We start from the raw sequence: 23,785 nt of genomic DNA, 5'->3' as shown, positions 1-23,785 counted from the left end.
AATATTGGTATTGATCCTTAGGAAAAATAATCTCATTCTTTCATTTTGTATTACTTTCTTGTCTTTTTTGTTACCATTTCACTATGTCCTCCCCAAAGTATTTTGAAGATTAAAAAACACTAAATAATTGAAACATATTATCATATTTAAAATTCAATTTTTTTAATCACATTCCTTGTCATATTGTCATTTCTACAGAAAAAAAAAAACCAAACAATCCCTGCATATTTTTGATGAGATATTACAATTATATGGAAAATAGCTGCTCAAACAAAGGTTCACCTGTGCCTAACAGAGAATGGAAGCTACAGGCCTTAGTCAGAGGGCTGAGACTTTGGGCACCACATGTAGTCTAAAACAAATATCTCTACTTAATTTGTAAAATTATAAACTAGATGTGCCAACAAACCTCACATTAATGCAAGTACAATCAAACCATTGTTTTTTTGTGGTTGGATGGATGTGCTTGAGCAGCAAGTCAGGCTCCATATTGATTTGATCACAAAAATAGTCTTTCCCCTGTCTATCTCAACAATAATAATCCAATATCATAGAATAACAAAATGCTAAGAGGTTGGAATTGACTTTAAAAATCATCTAGTCCCAACCCCTTCTGTCATGGGCAGGGACACCTCTCACTAGACCAGTTGCTCAATGCTTGGTCCAATCTGCCTTTGAACACTGCCAGAATTGAGACATCTGCAACCTCCCTGGGCAACATGTTTCAGTGTCTCACCACCCTCGCTGCAAAGAATTCTTTTCTAATATCTAAACTAAATTTCTCCTCTTTCAATTTGTACCCATTGCTCCTTGTCTTACCACCAGAGTTCCTGATAAAAAGTCTTTCTCCAGCTTCCCTGTAGGTGCCCTTCAGATAATGGTGCTAAATTTAATTTTATTTAATTTTTTCAAATGTGAATTTGATAGTTAATTTAGCAAATATTTTCATGACTTTCCACTTACTATGACTTTAGTATTTTCAAGATACTGGCAGGTTGTTAAGTAGTCTCCATGCAATCTTCTCTTCTCTGGGTTGAACAGCTCCAATTTTCTCTGCCTCTCTTTGTAGGAGAGGTGCTCCAGCCCCCTTATAAACTTAATGGCTCTCCTCTGGACTTGCTCCAAAAGTTCCATGTCCTTATTTTACTGGGGACACCAGAACTGTGTGCAGTACTCTAGGTGGGGAAAGAAAATATTTAGAACATGTGCAGAGGGAGGGAGGGACCTTAAAAATGCTGCAATGAAATTCATAGCATTATGGGCAAGAGCTGAATCCAACATGTAGTGGACCATCATTAGTAAGATTAATTTAGACATTAAGAATTAATCAGGTGAGTGTAAATTGTTCCTTTCATGGATCAGTCTTGCCTCACAGTGAATTTGGATACTGAGAATTAAATGGCATTTCTACTTGACTTCAGCAGCTCTGAGGTTTTAAGGTATGAATCCTGCAATTTTTATAACAGCAACCCTGCCTATTTGCATGCTAAAAACAAGTGAGACTCATGATGATGAAGGCTGTTGAATATGCAAAAAGATTACCAGCATGCTAAATAACAGAAGTACTCAGTTCTTTTTTTTTTTTTTAATTGAGTATATGAGTCCTAAATTATCTATGGAAGGGTCCAACAGGAGATACAAAGTTGATCAAAACTAACTGCCAGTCATGTTTATAAATACAGCAGTTGTTCCTTGCACTTATTTAAACCAGAACAAGCAAAATGCATTCCATCATAAACTTGTCCTTTATAAATCACCCTCTGCAGGTGAAAAGCAAAGAACATACAAGTGACCCTTCAAGCCTCATGAAGATTTACATTGACCTCATTGATTTACATGAATGATACTACAAACTGATATTATTTCTCCCCTGTGAATCTATAAATGAGGAGATAGAAAAGCATTGATTTCAATTTTCAATGAAGAGCTTCATGATCAGATCAAAAATCACAAAGACATCCAAAGGTGAAAGCTGTATATAACACCACTACAAAAAAAAAAAAAAAAAAAAAAAAAAAAAAAAAAAAAAAAAATCAAGAGATGCCAGTTTAATTACATCTGTGTTGCACTGGACTGTAACCTGGGCTGGTCTGTAGAAGAAGGAGTTGGGATAGAAGCTGTGATTCCTGCTCCTGATTTGTGTTTCAGGCTATTGACAAAATGACATATCCAGTTGATCTATAGAGTTTAGGTTGCTACCTATTGAAGATTAAAATGTAACCTTCATCACAAACTCCTTGTTCTGGTGCTATTTTACTCTGTGAAGAGACTTTGCAGAGATGCACAGTCAGCAGTACACACAGGTAGGACTGGCCACCACCAACTTGCCTGTTCACATGCTCACTGTCATCCTCTCTTGCCTTAAACTCGTTTTAAACAGTAATGTTGAGTTGTCATCTTCTGTTTGTGAGAGTTTTTTAGGGTGTGTAGCTTTTAATGAAGACCAATATTTTCTTCATTAATCTTTAAGTCATTAGCACCATTTCAACATCTCTCTATACTGAAACTTACCTCACATGGCTCAGGTTAAATACTCTTACAGTGCTCAACATCATTGCTTTCCTGAAGGAATGACTGAAGATTACACAGCAGGGATTAATGAAATCAAACCATAAGTTGCAGACAGGTGACCACACAGGTTATGGTATGCTGTAGAGCCATCCATAAACAAGTTTCCTACCTTTTCTGGCCAGACTTGATAGTGTGGGATATACCCAGTCAGCCCACAGTGCCACTGAGTGCACACTTGGGCTTTTTCCTTTGTGATGCTTTAGAATTCAGGCATTGTTTTTTTTTTCTTGTAAAGATTTTTAAATTGTACCCTGATATTTTCAATATGTAATAAAAAAAAATCTGAGCATTTGCAGTGGAATATTTAATTTTTACTATAATCTTAATTTTAACTAATGCCTAGTTTATAATTTGGAAGTAATTTTTTATCCTATTTACTATTATATTTTGAAAATATTTTCTTTACTGTGTCTGAAGAGCTGTTTCATGATGCTCAGACTCTTAGAAGAACCTGATTAAGGTTCAGTTTTATCATGAATCAATTAACATCATGTATGGTGGGGGGAATTATAACCTTTCTATAAACAGTACAGAAATATCTGTACTCCTGTTTTATTGATCACCACACTGTATTTAAATGTTTGGAAATATTTCAGCAATGTTGTTAATCAAAAGATGTGCCAACCCCAGAAGTAATCTGTTCCTTCCAAGTCATAGAAGTGTAGTCACTTTCTGTAACAGTTCCACAGTTGATATAAACATTTTGACAGAAAATATTTGGTGGTGGATGGTGTGTAAAACTATCTGAGAATAAATGTACTGTGACTTGGAACACAAGATATAATTTTCTTTGCATAGAGGCAAAATGAGATGACAGAGTTCGTAAAACATATTCTCCTCCTTAAATTGGAATTTGACCTTGCTTTTCAAGAGGAGTCTTTCAAAAAGTTAAACTTGATAGTGCAAGAAATTTCACAGACTTTTGTCCATAAAGTGTCAGTTGCAATAGGACAATGCACAAATTCTTCTTCAATGTTCTGTATATTGGGGTTTTTTCACTTTTACTCTTCCAGATCTCTCCCCCCTCTCACTGAGCAGCTGAGCAGTTTAATCACTGGCCTGCATTAAACAACGACAGCTTGGTACCAGGGGACTCCCATCTCCCATTGTTCACATGAATTCCTTGTAAAATGTGGTGCAAATACCAAAGCAGGATATCACAAGTATGTTTAACCTCTGTAGTGCAACAACTTATCAAGGCAATATAAATAAAAGGCTTCGTTTCCATACATTTAGAACTACTTATGTCATTTAGATTGTATTTACAGAGAGCAAGAATTTAGCATTGTAAATGAAATCACTAAAATGTTGTATGTTACATCTCTTAGCAAGGTATATACCCTGTAGCGGGTTCAGGAAATAATGAGTAAGCTGAATGATTTGCATTATAGCACTGAACTGTGCTTAAATTAAATTATAACATATGGACTATAATAATCAAGCAGACTGCTCAAGTCCAATAAAAGGTTAAAACTCTGAAGCATAGACATGTATCTGCTTCCATCTCAGAATGCTAAACATGTACAAAACATATTGAGGCAAATCCTCACTTAATTGATGCAATTCCTAGAACTGAATGGACCTACCATATCCAGTCAACTCCATTCACATATATAAAATAATTTTCCTTCTTATAAGAAGAACATTGAAATACCTCATAGATAATAAGAAAGAGAAAAAAAAAAAAAGTACTCTTAAGGAAATTAGCAAGCCCTGGTAAAGGAAGTGGAAATAAGAGTCTAACATTGAAGAAAAATTCAACCAAACAAAACAAACAAAGAAACAAAAAAAACCCAGAAAAGTAAAAAGAGAGAGTTTTCAAATATCTATTTCAAAATATAAGAAAGGTAAGTAAGGGAAGGCAAATATTGTGCTCAGGCTAGTAGATGCTAATGTATAAATTAAGGATCTGTAAAAGGTCATGCCAGGGGGACAGTTTGCTGATGGCACATTTAATTAGTTGAGTCTAGTATGTAGGGAGATTATGAAGAGTTTTAAAGCCACAGAAAAATGGCACAGGAAGTCTTATAACTTCAAAGTAAGGCAAATTGAACAGAACATATTGAGCTACTCAAGCAAACCTAGAGGACCCTCTGGAACTGTAAACCTTCTTTAATTTCCTAAATTAATTTAGAAAAAGTCAAGAAAATAAAGAATGAAGAATGCTTGGCAGCAAAACAAGAAGTACCATCAGCTAACCCCTAACACAGAAAAACAAGCTGATAATCAAAGCTCTCTGAAAAGGTTTTCTCCTAAGGTAGCATAGCTCATTCCAATGTTCCCCAGGGTAGTGTTTCGGTAAGTGATATATATTAGAAAATGTTGCTCCTGGCTATGCTTTAAGACCACATCTGTGACCATTTCTATCCCTATCCAAAGTATTGACTTCTCCATGTTCAAAATTGAACTTCTGAATTGTTCAATGAGTGCTGTTTTTCACAGGTTATAGTACTCTAGGAGTGGGAGATGAAGGGACTTTATTTATAGTTAATAAACAAACACGGAGGTTTTTTTTTTAATGTGAGGAAAAGTAATTTGATTATATTTCTATTGTCCCTTTTCTCTTTTGCCTGTATCAATATTTGAATTGGGTAGCTGTAGCAGGTAGGTATTAGCTGTCCCATATGGCAGCCTACACTGGGAGACACCAAGGCACAAAGCAGTCTGCAGACATAGCAGCACCCAGGCAGATTCTGATAAACAGTTTTACACATAAATTAATTTCTCCCACATTTTCAGTCCAGATGTCTGATTTTGCTGCTGACTTGAAAACAAGTTTAATGACATAATCAATATTCTTTTTTAGTTTTTTAGTTTTTGAGTTCTTGATTTTTTAATGATATAAAAAAGATGAAAATCAGATAAAAAGATGTTTTAAAAAGCTGGTGCATGGTAGACTTTGCAGGTTTATTGTTTTGGTTTGTTTTTTAATGTATTCTGGGTGGGAACACTGAATCCCAAGGTTTAGCTTCGAGCACTATTTTTTAAAACAGTTGAGTTATAAACTTCAACAGAAAGGGTTATAATAGAAACACTGACAGGCATTTAACTATAACAGTAGTAGCAGGGTTGTTATAATAATTGGATTTGGGGTGGAATACAAAGCTAAATTTACAGATTCTTTTTGCCTTGGGGGAGCCATTCATTTCTGTCTGAAACAGCTAAGGCAAAACTTAACATCAGCAATAGGAAAAAGACACCAGAAAAATGAATGGTTTCATCTATATTAGCTCCAAGAAAACAACTGTTTCTTGATAGATTTAGTGATACACAAAATACCAAAGTCTACATCTGGGAATCATCACAAAAAGAATAAACTGGTTTATATTGACTGTCTTACATTGTTGCTTTAAGCTAAAATGTGGAAGTTCATATTTTATACAATTATTTTCCATTGAATAGTTCACTGGAGTGTTAAATTAAACAAAAACCTCCAAAAAACCTGAAGAAATAAGGTGGAAGCAATTAAGAGCTTAGCCCGCAGATCATCTGAGGATCATATGGCTTAATTCAATTTACAGAAAAAAACACCTTCTCTTTTTTTGTAATTGCCAAGTTTCTGAGATCTTGATAACATCTCAATGTTTATGCAAGTGAATGAAATTGCTTCCCTCTGTCAGACAAATAAATGAGATAAAGTCATCAACAAATTGCACCCATCAGAAGTATCAATATTGCCTCAGGTAAAACAGAAACCTTGTAGAAGGTTCTTCACATCTCAGGATATGTTTTTGTGTTACATCCTTGTCAAGCCTCTAGTGTTTGCATACATCACAATATCTCTTAAAAATACCCATTATGTTTCCTCATTACTGACTCCTTTAACTGAGAAAGTTTGATTTGTATTTGAAGTAGAAAAGTATGCCAGGTCATATCTGGAATTCAACCGAGGGGACTTCATTGCTCCAGATATGTAAGCAGCATGCACTATGAGTCCTATCAAAAACCAGTTTTGATCAGTTGATAAGGGGGAATCTCATTTTTTTGGAAATCCACACTTACTGGACTAGATTATGATGTCCAGTTATCAGTTAAACTCAGAGCAGTTCTATTAAGATACAGTCAAGCATCTTTAAAACTCAGCTTAAGCAGCAGGACTTGATGAGAAAAAGCCAAAGTAGAATTTAAATTTAAGGATGCCTGCATTAAAAAGTGTTTTTAATGATTCTGTATTTAAATTGTCTTTGAGCAGAAGAAAGGTTTCTCAGTGACTTACATGGGATCTGTTCTCTCTCCCTGGACTGAGTTGGTGGCTTGCACTCCTTTCAGTACATCACCAGGTAAAATGAAAGTCCTGCTAGGCAGCATACTCAGAAAAATTCTTTCAGTGACAATTAAAAATAGGTGGTATGAGCTCTATATGAGTCTATTTCAGTTCTGTTCCAAGGTTCTGAAGGCACAGCACTGAACAGACACTGGATTACATTTTTTAAATTATCTGACAAAAAGAGGCATCACTTGACTCTGTCCAGTTAATTTAGTACCCTACATGTGCTGATTGCTTACACTGCTGCTGCCCATTATACACTCAAAGAAAAATGTGGGACTCAGCAAGGGGCTTCCTCCTGATCTTGGACAAGAAGCAAAGGCAGAAGGGAATCTTCTCTGAGATTGGTTCCACCAATCCACCACAGGAGTCTGCAGAATTTTTTTAAGTAATTTAATTCAAGTATAGGTAGTGGAATTGTGAGTTGAAACTTTACACATGATAAATAATGAATCATTAATTCCCTTTTAGATATTTTAAGAAGTAAACTAAAAAAATTAGCTTTAGGATTAGTTTTCACCTCGGTTATAAAAATGCCTGTTTGAGCAGTGTAATCTGCCTTTGTATTAGTTCTGTCAAACCTTGTTTTCTAAATCAGTCTCTTTCTTTGAAATGTCTTTTTTTTTCCTTATATCCTAAGGATATATTCATAATAATGACAGTGTAGTTATCTGTTAGCATCCCCACAGTGCTCTTCATAAGTGAGTACTGCCTTTTGTCTTGGGACTGAATAGCTGCTGCTGAGCACAGTAATTGATTAGACAAATGTTGCTACAGGAAACCTAACTAAAGAATCTGTTATATGGCACTTTCAAGTATCAAACTGCTAACATAGTTGGTTAACCAGAAATGTATAAGAAATTATATTTATAGCTATGTAAATATTTAATGCAAGCAAAAAAAAACCAGAAAATTGCCAAAAGTTGAATCGTGATTGTTCATTTAAACAAGTAATGAAAATGGAAATAAATGTATGTTTAATGTTAATTAAAATGTTGATATTTTTCTATACCTGTCATCTATTTTCCCAGGATTAGTATTGTGCAATGCCATTAAATTTTCTATTAGTAAGTCTCCACTAACAAAAATGAAATACGTTTGTATAAATAATCTCTTTCATTTTTCTAATATTCTCAATATTTGCCAAGACTTTCTTGTCTCATCTAGGTCTCATCTGATATTTCTGTGATTTTTATGCCTGGTTCTCATTTATCCACAGCCCTAACTCCTACCACAGTTGCTTTCATTGTTCTCAGAAACTCTAACAGGAATAAGAACTATATAGGCACTTTTTATTATGTTATTTTATTTCTTTTTTGTTTTTTTGTTTGTTTTATGTTTGGTTTGGTTTGGTTTTCCAAAAAGTAATACTCAATTCCTCATCTATAGCTTTGTTTACCATCAACATGGCTTTTCACTTTAGATCCTGCAGCAAGACATTTGTATAACAGGAAGATATGGGTCGACAGGATGAAAACTGATCAGTTTTCTACGTTTCATCATTTGATTTGACCAAAATAGTTCTATCTCAGAGCAATTTCACAGCAGTTGCTTACTATTTTGAATGGCACATTTTAGTTTATTTCAGAATTAAATTCTCTACAGATGAACAGAATATAGAATAGTCAATGTGAAATACTTATTCCAAAATATTAGGTAGATTTCCTGTATGTTCCTTGACTTCTTAGCATTCTTTAGTTAAACGTAAATTACATTCTGTGTGTTCTGGTTGCAGAGAGGGGGCAGAGTGTATGGGCATGGCCAGGTTGTTGTTCTATACCCTGCACATAATCTCTGGGGAACATGGTTTCACGAAGAAGAAAAGGTGAGTACACCTTTTCTAGAACTACACTATTTTGTTTCCATCTCTTCCCAAGAGAGGTTGCCAGGACCAGCTCTTGCACACACTGCCCTTTATCATCTCTGCTTGTGCCTTCTGGTCCTCTCAGAACACAGCTCTGAAAGTGGCAAGCATGGCTGGATTGTGAATGCAGCCCCAAGATGGTGCTCCACGAAAATGGGCAGCGAGACCGAGCCCATCAGAATGTGTGCTCTGCTGTGAGAAAGGAAAAGAAATGATGCAGCTCCAGAATGTGGTGCTGAAGGAAAGTGGCTGCTGAGCTCAGCAGAGAAGGCACAGCACAGAGCCCCAGCAGAGCCTTACTCCACTGCAGCAGAGAGGCATCGCAGTGTGGTGTGGTGTGGTGCAGATGATCCAGCTTTTGATCATTTTTTTTACATTGTCTCAGGTTCAGGAATGGGAGAGGGACCCAGCAGGGCAGGGATGTTGTCATTCTTGTCTTTCTCAGTGAAAATGTGCTCTACACTGCAGCCGAGGGGAATGGTCCTTCCTACAGTCTCTGGCAAAAAGCACCCAGGAAAACATGAGTGACACATGGAGTTCTGGTGTTGGAGATAAAAAGGATCTGAGGCTTCTTACACCACAACTGAAAAGGAGATCTTGGCAGCTTATGAAGGGGATTGATCTATTTCAGAAGTGACTGGTACTGAAGAACAGCTCCTCTTGGCACCCTGACTGGCAGTGCTGGGTTGGATGTTCAAAGGTAGTCCCTTCCACAAATCAGGCCACAGAAGCCACATAGAGCAAGAGAATCTCTTTGATTACACAGCAATCTTGGATAAAATATCCCAGTTACCCAGGGATCTCTAAGATCATTATGAATTGTCCTTAAGGTGAAAATTCAAGGTCATAAGAAGAGGAGAAGAAGTTGATGTGCTAAGGAGGACACACCACATAATCACCTACCTGAAAATAAAAAGCAATACACTCTCTTCACTGACTTTTCCTTCCATATCATAAGGACAAATTGAAAATGGAAAGCTGCTGTATGGAGGGAGTCCTATGTGCTGAGCCACAGAAGCTATTGAGGGACAAGTATCAAATCAGGATGCACAGCTTAAAGTTTTCCACCTGGGTTTAAATATTTCCAGATGAGAGAAGTGGCCAAGACTCTACCTCTAAGCTGACTCGTGGATGGTAGCAAACACCTTTTTGGCCTGTCTGGAAAGATGGAAAAAAGTTAATTGGCAGCAGAAAGGAAAACCCATCTAGGCTAAGAATGGCAAAACATCACTGCCAGGGTAGACAAGGTGGCTGTAAAAGTCCACCCTGTAGATGCACACGTACCCAAGGGTCGAGTTACTGAAGAGCAATGCAACAACGGACAGGTGAATCAAGCTGCCAAGGTTAAAGTGTCTCAGATAGATCTATAGATAGACTATAAATATCAGGCTAATAATTCCTGGCTCAGTGGGCTTGTGGTGCCTCAGGTCATCAGAGAAGAGATGCAACCTACAGATGGTCTTGTGATCAATGGGTGAACTTACCCATGGACACAATATCTCAAGGTTATTGTAATTGTGAAATGTGTGCTGCAGTCAAGCAGGCCAAGCAAGTAAATTCCTGTGGTATGGGGGACAGAGGTCAAAACAGAAATATGGGGGAGCCTGGCAGATCAATTGTATCACACTGTTGCAAACCATCCAAGGCAAGCACTCTGTGCTGACAGTGGTGGAAACAAACACTGGATGGTTGAAGAAGTACCCCATGCCTCCCACCACTGCACAGAACACCAACTTGGGTCTTGGAATGAGAGCCCTGTGGTGACATGGCACCCCAGAAATAATTCATTTGGACTGTGTGACTAATTTATAAAATACAGTTTTCTTCCACTTCCAAATCACATCTTGATTTTTAATGTTGTGACTCTATAACTTCCTAGGAACACATATACTAACAAGTGAACATTAAAATGGTCCTGATTGCTGAAATTTTCATGTAAGTTTTATGTCCAACCTTTCCCTACTTGAAATCTGTCCTTTCATGATGAGAAATTAGCCACTTAGTATGTAGGAACATACACATAATTGTATATGTTAAATTGAAGGCTGATTAAGACTAAAAATTAAGCGAGGATGTGAGTAAGACTGTAAGGATGGACTGACACCTTTCTGCTGTGTATTCACATGGTGTTTCTGTGGAAGAAGTAACTCTGTAGAGAGTGAGCCTTATAAGTAAAAAAAGTAGTTCACTCCTGACCATGTCCTTGGGTAGGCAGGTAAGCCTCATACTGAGCACTTAGATGCCAGCACTTTTCCTATAATGATGGAGGAAGCAAGTCCTCTTCAGAGAGGGATCCTGCCTCAAATTTTCTCTTGACCAGCCATGAAGAGCACTTAAGGGATGATGGGATACCTTCCAATGACATTATTCCTAAATCAGGAACCTTAGGTAAGTGCTTAAAACACAGCAGGACAGATAGCTCTTCTCTTGGATGATTAGATAATCATCCTGGTAAGAGTCCAGAGGGTCTATAGTGTTCATGGTTGTCCAAGAGTCCAAGGCTCTGAAACATCAAGTTCCTCTGTGCTTTATTTCTAAGGGGAGAGGGAAAGAAGATCTCCAGCAAAATAAGCAGCTGAAATTCTCAAATCAAAGCCCTTGTGGATTTAATTTTTCTCTCCTCTGAGTTCACATGCTGGGAGACTCCAGAAGAAATTGAGATGTTCAACTCCTTACATGAAAAAAAAAAATTCATTTAAAATGGTAGGGGAGAAAAGTAATTTGAAGAATTATGATTCTGAGTTTCTAAATGTTTGGATAGTCTAGATTAGAATTTATAGCTTTTATTAATCTGCACAATATTGGAATATAAAATGATTCAAGGTCTTTTACACCCTCTGACTCATTTTTTATTGTTTTCTTAATATAGTCTTTTTACACAACACATTTTTCTGTCATTTTTAACACAAAATTTAATGATTCAGTATACAAGAGTACACGTAGGAAGCCATTTTATCTCTAGAGTATGGGCATGTGGATCTGATTTGAACAAAGATAAATGGCCTCATTTTATAACAGGAACTTTTCATTAATAATACCAGGTATGTCATGTACATTATAACAGGTTCATTGCATTTGGTTCTTTTGACATTTTATGAGGCAATGGTAATGAAAGTTGTGAGCTGCTACATAGCTTTGTGTTAAAGAAAAGAACACTGCAAAAGTCTATTAAAAATGTCAGATAAAGGAATTACTTATTTTTGCAAGATGTTACAAATTCATTAAGAAATTGAGAAGAAAGTTTCTTAAAATTATGAAGCATTTCATTGGATTTCTCAAAATTATTCATGCTAAAAATTTTATTGCTCTACAATGAAGACATTCATTGCAGTTATCAGTAGATATGTAATATTTAGTAATCTGGACTTTTTGAACCACATAGATAAGATTGTAAATTAGGCCTTAGTGTGTTCCTATATTTTCTCTTCATATGAAAAAAATATTCTTAGCTTGTAGCTACTCTGGGATATAAACACTGTGATTCTTTGTACTTTTTTGTTCTAGTTAAGTTCTTTGGTAATTTTTGGTAAAATACAACAAAAAAAAATCCAAGTCATACCAATAGGAGTAGTACTAGTGGGAAATCTAATCCTTTGAAATTGACACAGCAATTTGTTCTTGTCATATTAGACTAAGTCACCAATTGGTTTATATTCATAAGTAATGTGCAAGTAGTGAAGAAATGAGGAAGAGAATATATTTAAGATAAATTTTAGAGGTACCAGTCTATTTTTTTACATAGTTCTTCAGCTGACTGAAGAAGGATACTGGAAATTGTACTATAGCATTTATCTATAGGATAAGGAAAATAATATATCAATCTGCTGCAATGATTTTCTTAATTTAATATCTGTAAATTTACATCAAACTTAAAAGTGTTAAATTTCTGGGAAGAATTTTCCGGGTTATGACAAAGCTCAACAGCTCATTCCATAAAAGAAATGTGACAAGGTATTGTCATGGCAATGGCTGCATCATTACAGATTGTAGATTAATTGTGCTTCCACTGCCACTTTAAACAAATGAGAATAATTCTCTGGTGGGAGAAAAGAAATCTTTGCTAAAATCTTGACAGCAAAAGGAAGCTATTAGTAAAATATAGAAGATAAAATACATACACTGCAAAAAATAACTATTTTTCAGTTAAATTGTGATGTGTATATCTGGAAAGTTTTCTCAGTCAGAAAATCTCAATTTAATAGACTGAAGAAGTGCAGTAAGGGTTTACAGAAATGTCTCTAATGGGAACTGATATTTGAAAGCCAAGGCTAGTGGGACTGATTACTTTTCTCATTAGGCAGCATCTCTAACAAAATAATTCAGATGTTGCCATATAACATTTCACATATCTGTCAAACTGAGGGATATAATCTGGAAACACACCATGAAATTAGCATAGATACATGCAGAATTGGAATCAACAAACATTTTCATCTCATACTAATTGACATAAAACAGTGTCACTGTTGCACACAATTTCATCTGCAATTTTTAGTAGAGGGACAAGTGAAAACCCTGTGAACTACAAATTTTTCTTCATGTTTTGATGTCAAATTCTGCCCAAACTAATGCCTGCAGGAAGCAGAGTTTTCTTTTTTTTTAATACTTTGCAATATATCCTTTGGTAGCATCTTCCCCTTTCCAGAGCAAAAGGTTAAATGAGATCCTTTCCCTTCGCTGTGCAGACAGAGAGTATAACTGTTTCTCAGGAGGGAGTGTGGAAAGATCTCATCATGCTGGCAGAGCCTCCAGTGTGTTGGGTTCAGTGCCACAGAGCGAGGTGGTGACAGAGGACACAGTGCCCTTAGGCCAAAGTCGTTTGCTCCAGGGTCTCAGTGCAGCTAGCAGGGAACAACATCCTCTTCCAGAGCTGGCCGAGGGCACCTGATCAGGGGATGCTCTGAAGATGTTCTGTGCTCATCGAGCAACAAAATAATCAAAGGTGGGGTGAGGCAGAGGGAGAGGTAGTAAGGCTGCGCATGTTCATTTTGTAGCCAAAATGAACATTTAATTCTTCCAAGCAGAAAAGCTTTGTTTTAACTGGCAAGATGAATAAAGTCTCTGTGATATGTTATTTTGATAGCACTACGAGAACATTTTGGTAAGAAGACCTAAGTTCAAATCTCTGCTATAAGTCAAGAAAAGGAGGAAATCTTGCTATCTCTTCTATATGCTGTGTGAATGCTCAATAAAGCACTGTTTATGTGTGTGGCAACATCAATGTGCTCATTTGGGAATATATCAACTTCATTGACACTAGTTCTTTTATCTCAGCAGTGTATTGAACACCCTGGGAAAATGAACAAATATCTCTTTGTTACGTTCCATTTTTGACATGCTCACCAAGCATGGAAGTAATATATATATAGAAAAACATAAACATAGCAACTCTTTTCCTATGCTTTCTTGAGTCCCTTCAGCCTCACCTCTCCTTAAATGTCTCCATCTTTGGTAGAAGACATGGAGAGTTGAAGCTGGGACTAGTAATCACCTCATTGTCGATGGGTGACATTTGGCAGATTTTTGACAGTTTCTGTTTATCAGGCTGGCACATTTTGTGCAGATGTATCTGCAGAAAAGTTCTTGCCTCTAGCTGAGAGTTATGCAAGCTTTCTCATTGGTAGAGGGTCTTTTATATTTTATTCCCTTTGTTACGTGAAGCATATCTTTCTTGATAAATTAACAGTAAACAGACAATACACTAGTGTTTAAGCCTTTGTAACATTATCCAGCTTTTCCCTATTTCTGCTAATTTATCCACCTTCTGTAACAAAGAATGGCAAAAATTTAACATGTACTGCCCAAGGGGCCATCTCTTGCAGTCCACTATGAAATTTTGTTCTGTTGCTTGTTAATGTTCTTGTTGAAAAAATGAAAAAGTGCTAAGGCAAAACATCCTCCTTTATCACAATCCAAATCTTGTGTAGTTTGCTCTTATAGAAGTGGTCATCTAAGCGACTACATCAATGATCAATGCTGCAGACATCATTTATCTGGAATTTCTGCAAAGCCTTCGACATGCACAATATTCTTCTCTCTAAATCAGAGATGGATTCAATGAGTAGATTGTTAGATGAATTAGAAATTTATTGAATAGTTGCATCTGGAGGCTAGTGGTCCATAGCTCAGACTCCCAGTGGAAAACAGTGACCAGTGTTTTCCCTTAGGGGTTCATAGTGAGACCAGTGTTATTTAATATCTTCATTAATGGCATAGGTGAAGTGATTGAGTGCCCCTCAGCAAATCTAAAGATGACACCAAGCTGAGTAGACACACTTGAAGGATAGGATGCAATTCAGAGGGACCTGGAAAAGCTCAAGAAATGAGCCATAGAAAACATATGAAGTTCAGCAAAGCCAAGTTCAAGGTACTGCACCTGGGTTGGGTCAACCTACAGTTTCAATCCAGGCTGGGGGATAAACAAATCCAGAGCAGCCTGGCCAAGAAGGACTTGGGGCTGCTTTGTTGAGAAGCTGGACATGACCCAGCCATGCGCCCTTGCATCCAGAAAGACAAGAAATGTGTCCTGGGATGCATCCAAAGCCACGTGGGCAGCAGGTGAATGAGGATTCAGCCTCTCTGCTCTGCTCTGATGAGAATCCGCCTGCAGTGCTGCATCCAGTCCTGGAGCCCCAGCACAGGAAGGACATGGACCTGTTGGAGGGAGTCCAGAGGAGGCCATCAAGATGATTTGAGGGATGGAGCATTGTTGGGGTGTGTTTTAAGTTTCCCCCACTTATGGTTGCTCCCTCTCCCTCTCTTTATGTTAAATGGTCCGGCCTCCCTTCTTCTCCTCCCCCTCCATCTGCCAGTCACCCCTCCCTCTACCCCATTGGTTCATTTACTCTGGGTCACTCCCCTGGACCCTCCCCAGGGCCTGTCCGTCACTCTGGGGCCCCTCCCCTTCACCTAGAGAGTTCTACCAGGGCCTCGGGTGATAGGCTGGTCCCCGGGGTCCCCTCCCTCCCTCTCACCCCATTGGATGTTTCCCCTGTTGTCACCTCGGTTGCCACCCCAGCTGTTATCCCATTGGTTGACTGTTGTTCCCTCCCCTTGTTACCTCCCCCATATAAAAGGCCGTGCACACAGTGCTCGGGGCCTTTTGGGGCTTATCTCCCCGCGAGCCAGGGTCGTTTCCTAAGACTTCTAATAAACTTGGAACGTGGATACCCCAGAAAGGACCACTCCTCGCTTTTGTCATTGTCGTCACGCGCCTCATCCTGTCTGGTGGCTTCAGGCCCACAGGCCATCATTCTTGCCCGCAGTGGCATGTGAACGTGGCCCTTGCTGCTTGAAGTGCCAAAGGTCCTGGGGTGCCGGAGACTTTGGGAAGGCACCGCGACAGAGCATGCCTCATGTGAGAAAAGGCTGAGACAGCTGGGCGTTTTCAGCCTGGAGAAGGCTTCAGGGGGACCTAATTGTGGCCTTCTAGTACCTGAAAGGAGCCTACAGGAAGACTGAAGAAAAACCTTTTACAAAAGCATGTAGTGACAGGACAGGGAGGAATGGCTTCAAGTCAAAAGAGAGTAGATTTACATTAGATATTGGGAAGAAATTCTTTAATGTGAGGCATTGGAACTGGTCATCCAGAGAAGTTGTGGATGCCCCTCCCTGAAATTGTTCAAGGCCAAACTGGACAGGACTCTGAGCAACCCAGTCTGGTTGAAAGTTCCCCACCCTGTTCAAGGAGTTTTCAACTAGGTGATCTTGAAGGACCCTTCCAACACGAGATACCAGGTTGATCCTATGATCTTTTATTCACTGGCAAGGAAATGAGTGGTTACTGAAAGGTCAATCCCAGCTGCTTCATGTAGCAATATTCTGTTTAGTGCACGCAAAGGTACATAATGAAAGAGAAAGCAATTATCAGAGTAACATTTCAGATTATAATAATTCTCACTAAATAATTAAACATCCTATTTACTCTAATCAGTGCCTGTACTGGTGGGATTCTCCATGATGAAATCTGTGGTTTCAAAGAAAAGATCTTCTAATGTAAGTAACATTTACAAAACATTGGCACAAGCTGTACTGCAGTTCAAAAACCATGTGTGTTTTCCTGTGTAAAGGGAAAAGATGAAGGATAGTAGCTAGATATATTAGCACTGGTAGGGAAACAGGATAATTAAAAGATAACTAGAAAGATAATTAAATGAAAACAGAGACTAACCTGATGTACTTTAGGCTAAGTGCAATAATTAATCTTGATAGATGGTATATAATAAGGGCTTTCGAATATAGTCTCCTACACTAGCTTGCTATTATGAAATCACAGTTCTTTGTGCAGGAAATAAATGTTCTAAGATGAAATGTTCCTGTTAGATTTAGATCCTGTTAGATCTTCTGTGGAAGGTGCATTTTAGAGAGTAGGCAGGAAGAAATTAACAACTCAATTAGCTGTGGAATTTCTGAGGCTTGAAAATGCATAGGAACCCTCTGCACCTTCCTGCTCCTTGTTTTCAAAGACTTTAATGAAAAATGTCTTTTAGTCTGGAGACTAGAGAATCTCTATAAAGGGAAAAGTCCTTTGAACAGAGAGTGGTTAGGCACTGAAACAGGGTCCCCAGGAAAGTTATCACAGCACCAAATCTGCCAAGTTCAAGGAGTATTTGTACAAAGCTCTCAAGCATGCGGTGTGATTTCTGGGGTGGTCCTGTACAGAGCCAGGACTTTGGCTTGAAGAGCCTTCCAGGTCAGGATATTCCCTGATTCCATGATTCTCTGAACTGTAAGGTTACTTTAATCCTATTTTAGAAGGGAACACTTCTTGGGAAGAACACTTTTTTCTATTCCAAAATATGGGCCTTGGGGCATTTTGCAGTTTTCTTGTTTATTTAAACAGATTTAAATATTCATAATCAGAATCCCTAGATAAGATCAACTGAGTGAAACTATGCCAGTTTGTACCAATATGGAATGCAGTTATACTTGTCTTTGGCTTGCCTGGCCTCAAGCAAATAGCTATTTTGCAAGTTGCAGTGACTCACATGTGCCACTTTACCATCTATATGGCATCTATATGTAGGTATCCATATAACGAAAAGCAAAGGGAAGGCTCAGAGGATGCTCTGCAGCAAGGGAATGAAGGGTGCAGAATTCTGTCTGGATCTCATTCCAAAAGGTGCAACAGCAAATAATGCACCAATATTGATTTAAGAAAGTATATAAATAGGAAGAGAAATATAATTAGCATATAAATCTTATGTCCCTTCAGATGCTGGGAACCCTACTTTTATGAAGCATCAGGAAAGTCCCACAGCTTGCTCTAAAGACTCCACCTGTGGAGAGGTTCAGTATTCCTCACATACTTTGTTGTGTGTTAAAACAAGCATTTATCTTCTGGAAAGGTGGGGCAGTGTCCACCAGAGTGCCGCTGGGCAGCCTGAGGCATGCCAGCACCTGCCCTACAGTGCTGCATGCTGGGGGTTGGTGATACACCAGCTACTTGTGCTAAAGGTAATTCAGCCTTCCCAAGCCTGAATGAAGCACAAGGCCCAACAGAGCAGGGGTCACTTGCCTGAGACCATCAACTCCTCCACTGGAGTGTTTACCCCAGGGAACCCACTACAGAGGGCTGGTTAGCTAGTACTGATACATGTATTACAGGTGAGTCAACCTAACAAGATGCAGAAGTCTCTTTGACAAAACAGATTTAGGTGTAAAGATAAAAAAATTGAAGGTTTTGAAAGCAGGTTGTGTTCGTATATCAAAATATAATTTCTCTGAAAAAGTGAGGTTAAGGTGGGAAACTTATTTGGACAAGATCCAGATTAGATGGAATAATCTAAATCTCCTAATATAGAGGCACACAGAACACGGACATGTTTCCTAGCAAACTCTTTTTCCCAAGATTGCAGCTAAACTAGCCATTAATTAGACAGTTGTTATTTGCTTATTTTACACTGCTACATACACTAGAAAACATCACAACTGTGATTTTCAAGGCTACAGGCGAAGTTCTAAATTCTTATTTGGTCATTAAAAATAAACAGAAAAGCATGCCCGAGTCAGAATAATTGTTCTCCTGCATCTAATGGACCAAAATAAGAAAGAGGTGGGGAAAAAACAATTGAACCTGGAAAGACTCCTGGCATTCACTCTTTGAGAATATATCATCAAAGAGTCACATACAGGAAATCTCTACCAGTTACCAGAAACCTCCATCAAAAACACCCTTATATAGAGAGAGAATGATTTGTACTTCCTAGGGTATTTTCATTAAGCACTCTTTTTTCACGTCAAAGATACAGGCAGTCTATATCACGAAAGAGGAAGCATCCTACCCCTATAAGGCTGAAATGCTCATCAAAATAATTGCCATGAAGTACAAACTGTACTTAAGATATGCAGTGAAACCCCATTGGAGCAGATATTGATGCGTTCTTTTAATGACACACACAGTAATTTTTCTTAGACAGAAGAGAAAGCCCTTGTAACTGCATGAAATACTTTGCATTTTTAGTACCAATATGCCTCAGAGCCATTCTGCAGGTGAAGAACTGATTTGTGTCAAAAAATAAATGTGGGGATAAATACAGCAGCTGTGAGTTGTACATACACTGGTATTCATTGCTTGCATAATTTTATCATGAAGGAGCATGGAAGGATGCATCAGCTGGAAAAATAGAACAACCAGAAACAGTGGATGTTACAATTTCAACATTTTTAGATGTCAGAATTTCACTTGACTTTACAACACTCTGAAGCAATTTCCTTTTTCTTTATGATTACATTTGCAAATTTCCTTTAAAAATTAGCAAAGAATTCATTTAGACTGATTTTGTGATAAAATAAAAATGATTAAATCTTAATTAATAAACTAAATTACAGTGTTGATTACTGATTTGCAGATTTGTAGCTCTGTATATTTGTTAATTAATTAACATTTGTTTAATGTTTTGAACATGAAAAACACCATGAAATCACTAAGAAAAACACTTTTGAAGACTTTAGTGGAAAGCATTAACTCAGATGGATTAGAAGGGAAATAACTACTAACTAAGGAGATGGATTTAAAAGATGACAATGGATTTCATTAATTGTGAGGATAAGAAGCAATTGTTACTTCTTAAAAGTAGACATAAGGCTTGCAGAGGAAAAATGAGGGACAGTGTTAAGGACACTCTGTGTGTAACATTGCCTTTAGCATCTACAAATGGGATAGCTACTGGCTTTGGCACAGTTAGGGTTGGTAGTGCAGGAAAGGAGTACTCTGCTTCTCTGAGTAGCTGCCAGGAGCTTCCCTCCTGTGTGACAAAGTCCATGCCAGCTGGTCCAGGATGGATATGCACTCGCCTAGGGACAGCCCACCAGTGATGGTGGCAGTGCCTCAGGGAAAACACTGTTAAAGAAGGAGGGGGAAAACCCCTGAACAATGGCAGCTGGACATGGAGAGAAGAGTGAGAATAGGTGAGAAAAGCCCTGCAGACCCAAGGTCAGTGTAGAAGGAAGGGCAGGAGGTGCTTTGGGTGCTGGAGCAGAGATTCCCCTACAGTCCTTGGTGCAGCCCATGGTGAGGCAGCTGTGCCCCCAGAGCCCATGAAGGACCATGGGGGAGCGGAGATCCACCTGCAGCCCGTGGAGAACCCCTCAGTGAAGCTGGTGGGTGCCTGAAGGAGGCTCTGACTGTGGGAAGTCTCTGCTTGAGCGGGCTCCCAGCAGGACCTATGGCCCCTTGAAGAGAGGAGGCCACATTGAAGCAGATTTGCTGGCAGCCCTTGTGACCCTATGGGGCATCAAAACTGGAGCAACCTGCTCCTGAAGGATTGCACCCCATGGAAAAGGATCCACACTGGAGCTGTTCATACCCTGCAGCCTATGTCACGCTGGAGAACCTAATGGAGGATTATCTCCCACAGCAGCAGCCCCACACTGGCACGGGAAGCAGGGGAAGACTTCAAGGAATCCTTCCCCTGAGGACAAAGGAGAGACAAAGTGCAATGAACAGATCATAGACCCCATTCCCTGTCCCCTTGTGTCACTGGAGGGGAGAAGGGAGAGAATCTGGGAATTAATTTGAATCTGGGAAGAAGGGAGGAATGGAGACAAGATGTTTGAAAATTAAGTTTATTTCTCATTATGCTACACCTATTTGATTGGAAAGAAATCAAACATTTTATTCCCTAAGTGGAGTCTGTTTTGCTTGCAACAGTCACTGGTGATTGATCTCTCCCTGTCCTTATCTCGACCCCCAAGGCTTTTGTATTTTCTCTTCCCCACCCTGTCCATGAGGGGAGCAATGGAGCATCTTTGCTGGGCATCTGGAGTCCAACCAGAGTCAACACCTACATTTCCCTGTTATGTGACATGTTTGTACAACTTTTTGACTGTGCCTTCACATGTCACACCAGCAATTTCTTTCATTATTCTTGAACACTCCATTCATTAGTTATGCTTCTGTGAGTTTTGATCCCTACCTCTACTTATTCATCAACTCAGAGCAATAACTGATATTTGGTATATCTAAGAATAAAATCCAGCACCCTTGAGTTTAATCTCCTGCATCCTACAGCCCAGAGAGCTTCTCATAACTTGCTGCAGCGATACATTATAGCTGAACTGGATTTCCTTCTTCCTTTCTAAAGATGTGATAAAGAATATGTCTTTACCCTGTCCTATTCTCAAAAGAATACCTACCTAGTCTTATCAACCTTGTCTTAAAAAACAGAAAAAATTGAGAGAGATTGTAGTTATCTCATCACCAAATAAAATAATAAATAAGTGTATTTTACTGTGAATGTTAATCCAGAGTTTCTAGAAGTTCATTGTGCAAAGGATGTAAGAGCAATGGCATGCTCTAGATGTTATCCTGGTTGGACAGCATTATTGTGGGAACAAAATCTGAAACTACATCTGTATTTATGTGCAAACCATTCTTCTTTGTTAGAGAGAAAAAGAGACATGTATAAGGAATTGAAGAAAAAGACAAACCTTCTAAATACCCAAGACAACCACTGTGACTTTGGTTTATCTCCTTGTTTACTGAAATTGACTTATTAATGTTTAAAATGCCCTTATAATGTCTGCAAGCAGTTCACTAGAGTTTTAAATAATGTATGTGGTATTTGGCTAGAGCTCTATCCCATATTTCTATTTGATGAATCTAGATTATATTTCCTTCATGGTGAGACCATGGCTGAAAGTGCTATGTTGATTGACCAGAGAAAAAGGGAATTAAATAGTATTCAGTATTCTAAAGAATGTGAAATTACTAAATGGTGTCTTGCATCTTCCTGCTCATAATCTCCCGGGTGGTTGGATTCAGTGTTTTCACATAAGTTTTAATCATCCTTTCCAAAATTAGAAGTTTATTTCCTTTTGGGGAAAAAATTTGAATTAAGACCTCAGAATATTCATTCTTCTGGGCCGCCCCTAGGAGTCACTATACACTAGATGCTGCATTAGAAACAGTATCAGACTGCAAATCTTTTTCAGGATCAAATGTTGATCCATCCAGTTCTGGTAATGGACCCTGGTACATGATGTCAATAATCTGATCACTGTCTGGTGAGTCTAAAATAGGAAAAGAGTTTGTCTCACAAGAACATGTCACCATGCACAAATATTATAACAGCTAATTAAAACATTTTTAAGAACCACTTTGTATTCCAAAATTAAAATTATATAAGTGTTAGGTAGATACTGCTAAACTATCACCTGTCCATGACTATGAGGATTTTGTATTAAGTGCTTCTGAGTGAGTGTTAGGTCAAAGGAAAAACAGTATAGGAACATCTACTTGAATTATTTTTGTAAACATTAAAACAATTACTTTGATTTTAACAGTTGTTTGCTTTGACTTAGTTTCTTCTAGCAAAGGTGTCATTATTGGCTGATACATTGCTGATGTGCCTCTAACTCAGAATCAGCTGCAAGTTCAACTTTTAATCAGCACAGACAACTGACCCTTCCCTTTCTCAGCACAACATGTTCATTCAGAGATGTCTAGAGACAAAGCTGATAGTGGGAGGCAATCTCACTTAACTGAAAATACCTCATGATAATAAAACTATCCTACCAAAACAGCCCTCGGAGTTGTCTCAGATTTAAAAATTTTTTCATTTGTTTTATTAATATGCATCAGAATGAATGGAAAATACTTGGCAAGAGCTTTCTTTGCCTGTAACATTAAGTTGGTCTGATGTATCTCTCATTGAATTGTTGTAACATCAGATCATGCAAATATACACCAGCGACTGTCAGTAACTGCTGCAGCACAGGGTGCCCCACAAAAACCATGAGATGTGCTCTTATGAATCAGTAGCAGCTAATAACTCACTACTGCTGTTCAGTGGTTGACAATGGTGCAAAGGAAACAAGGAAGACAAGAGAACAAAGAAAATAATTACTTAGTAGAGCCAGTTCTACTTCCAGGTACTTGTGCTAATGTCACAGTTTATTTGCCTTGCTGTAGTCAGTATCTTGCTGTCAAACAAGTTGCCTTATGCATGACTTTGTGTACACACGTGCTTCATGGATGGAAAATGCTGCCTTGCCTGATGCTGTAGCATAATTTAAAAGGATTTTGCAATAATATTAGCAATTCTACAATGCTGTAGTTATCAAGTAAAACTGATCCTTTTTCCTGTCTCTTGGAAGTCTGTTATACCTGAAGAAATTGCACAAGGGTCAGTTGATCCTTTAAGAGGAGTCTTGCAGAAAGCTTAAGAGTGATGGAGTGGACATTAGCACATAGGAATAGACACCTAAAATAAAAGTGTGCACTACTGTTTTGAGAGAATAAGATTATTATTTCAGATAAAAATAAAATTGAAATAAATTTTCCATTTTTAAAGTTTGATATATTAATGTAAGATTTTCTCATTGCTAAATATACTTAGATAAATTAATATTATTAAACTGTACAAATCCCTCTAAAACTGAGTCCAAATATATATTCACAGGTATATGTCCTACCCCGATGGGAAGGATTTTTCTCATTGTCTTCAATTTAGAACAAGAATACCTAGTGGAAAAAAAAGTAGCATATAACAAGTGTGATCAAAATGGAAAATCATATTCCAACGTCAGATCAGGCAGATGTGGCACTTAGAGACATGGTTTAGTGGTTGACTTGGCAGTAT

Source organism: Lonchura striata, chromosome 3, assembly GCF_050655825.1.
Source record: "Lonchura striata isolate lonStrDom1 chromosome 3, ASM5065582v1, whole genome shotgun sequence".
NCBI lineage: Eukaryota > Metazoa > Chordata > Aves > Passeriformes > Estrildidae > Lonchura > Lonchura striata.
The sequence above is the reverse complement of the archived record's forward strand: the minus strand, read 5'-3'. Positions refer to the sequence as shown.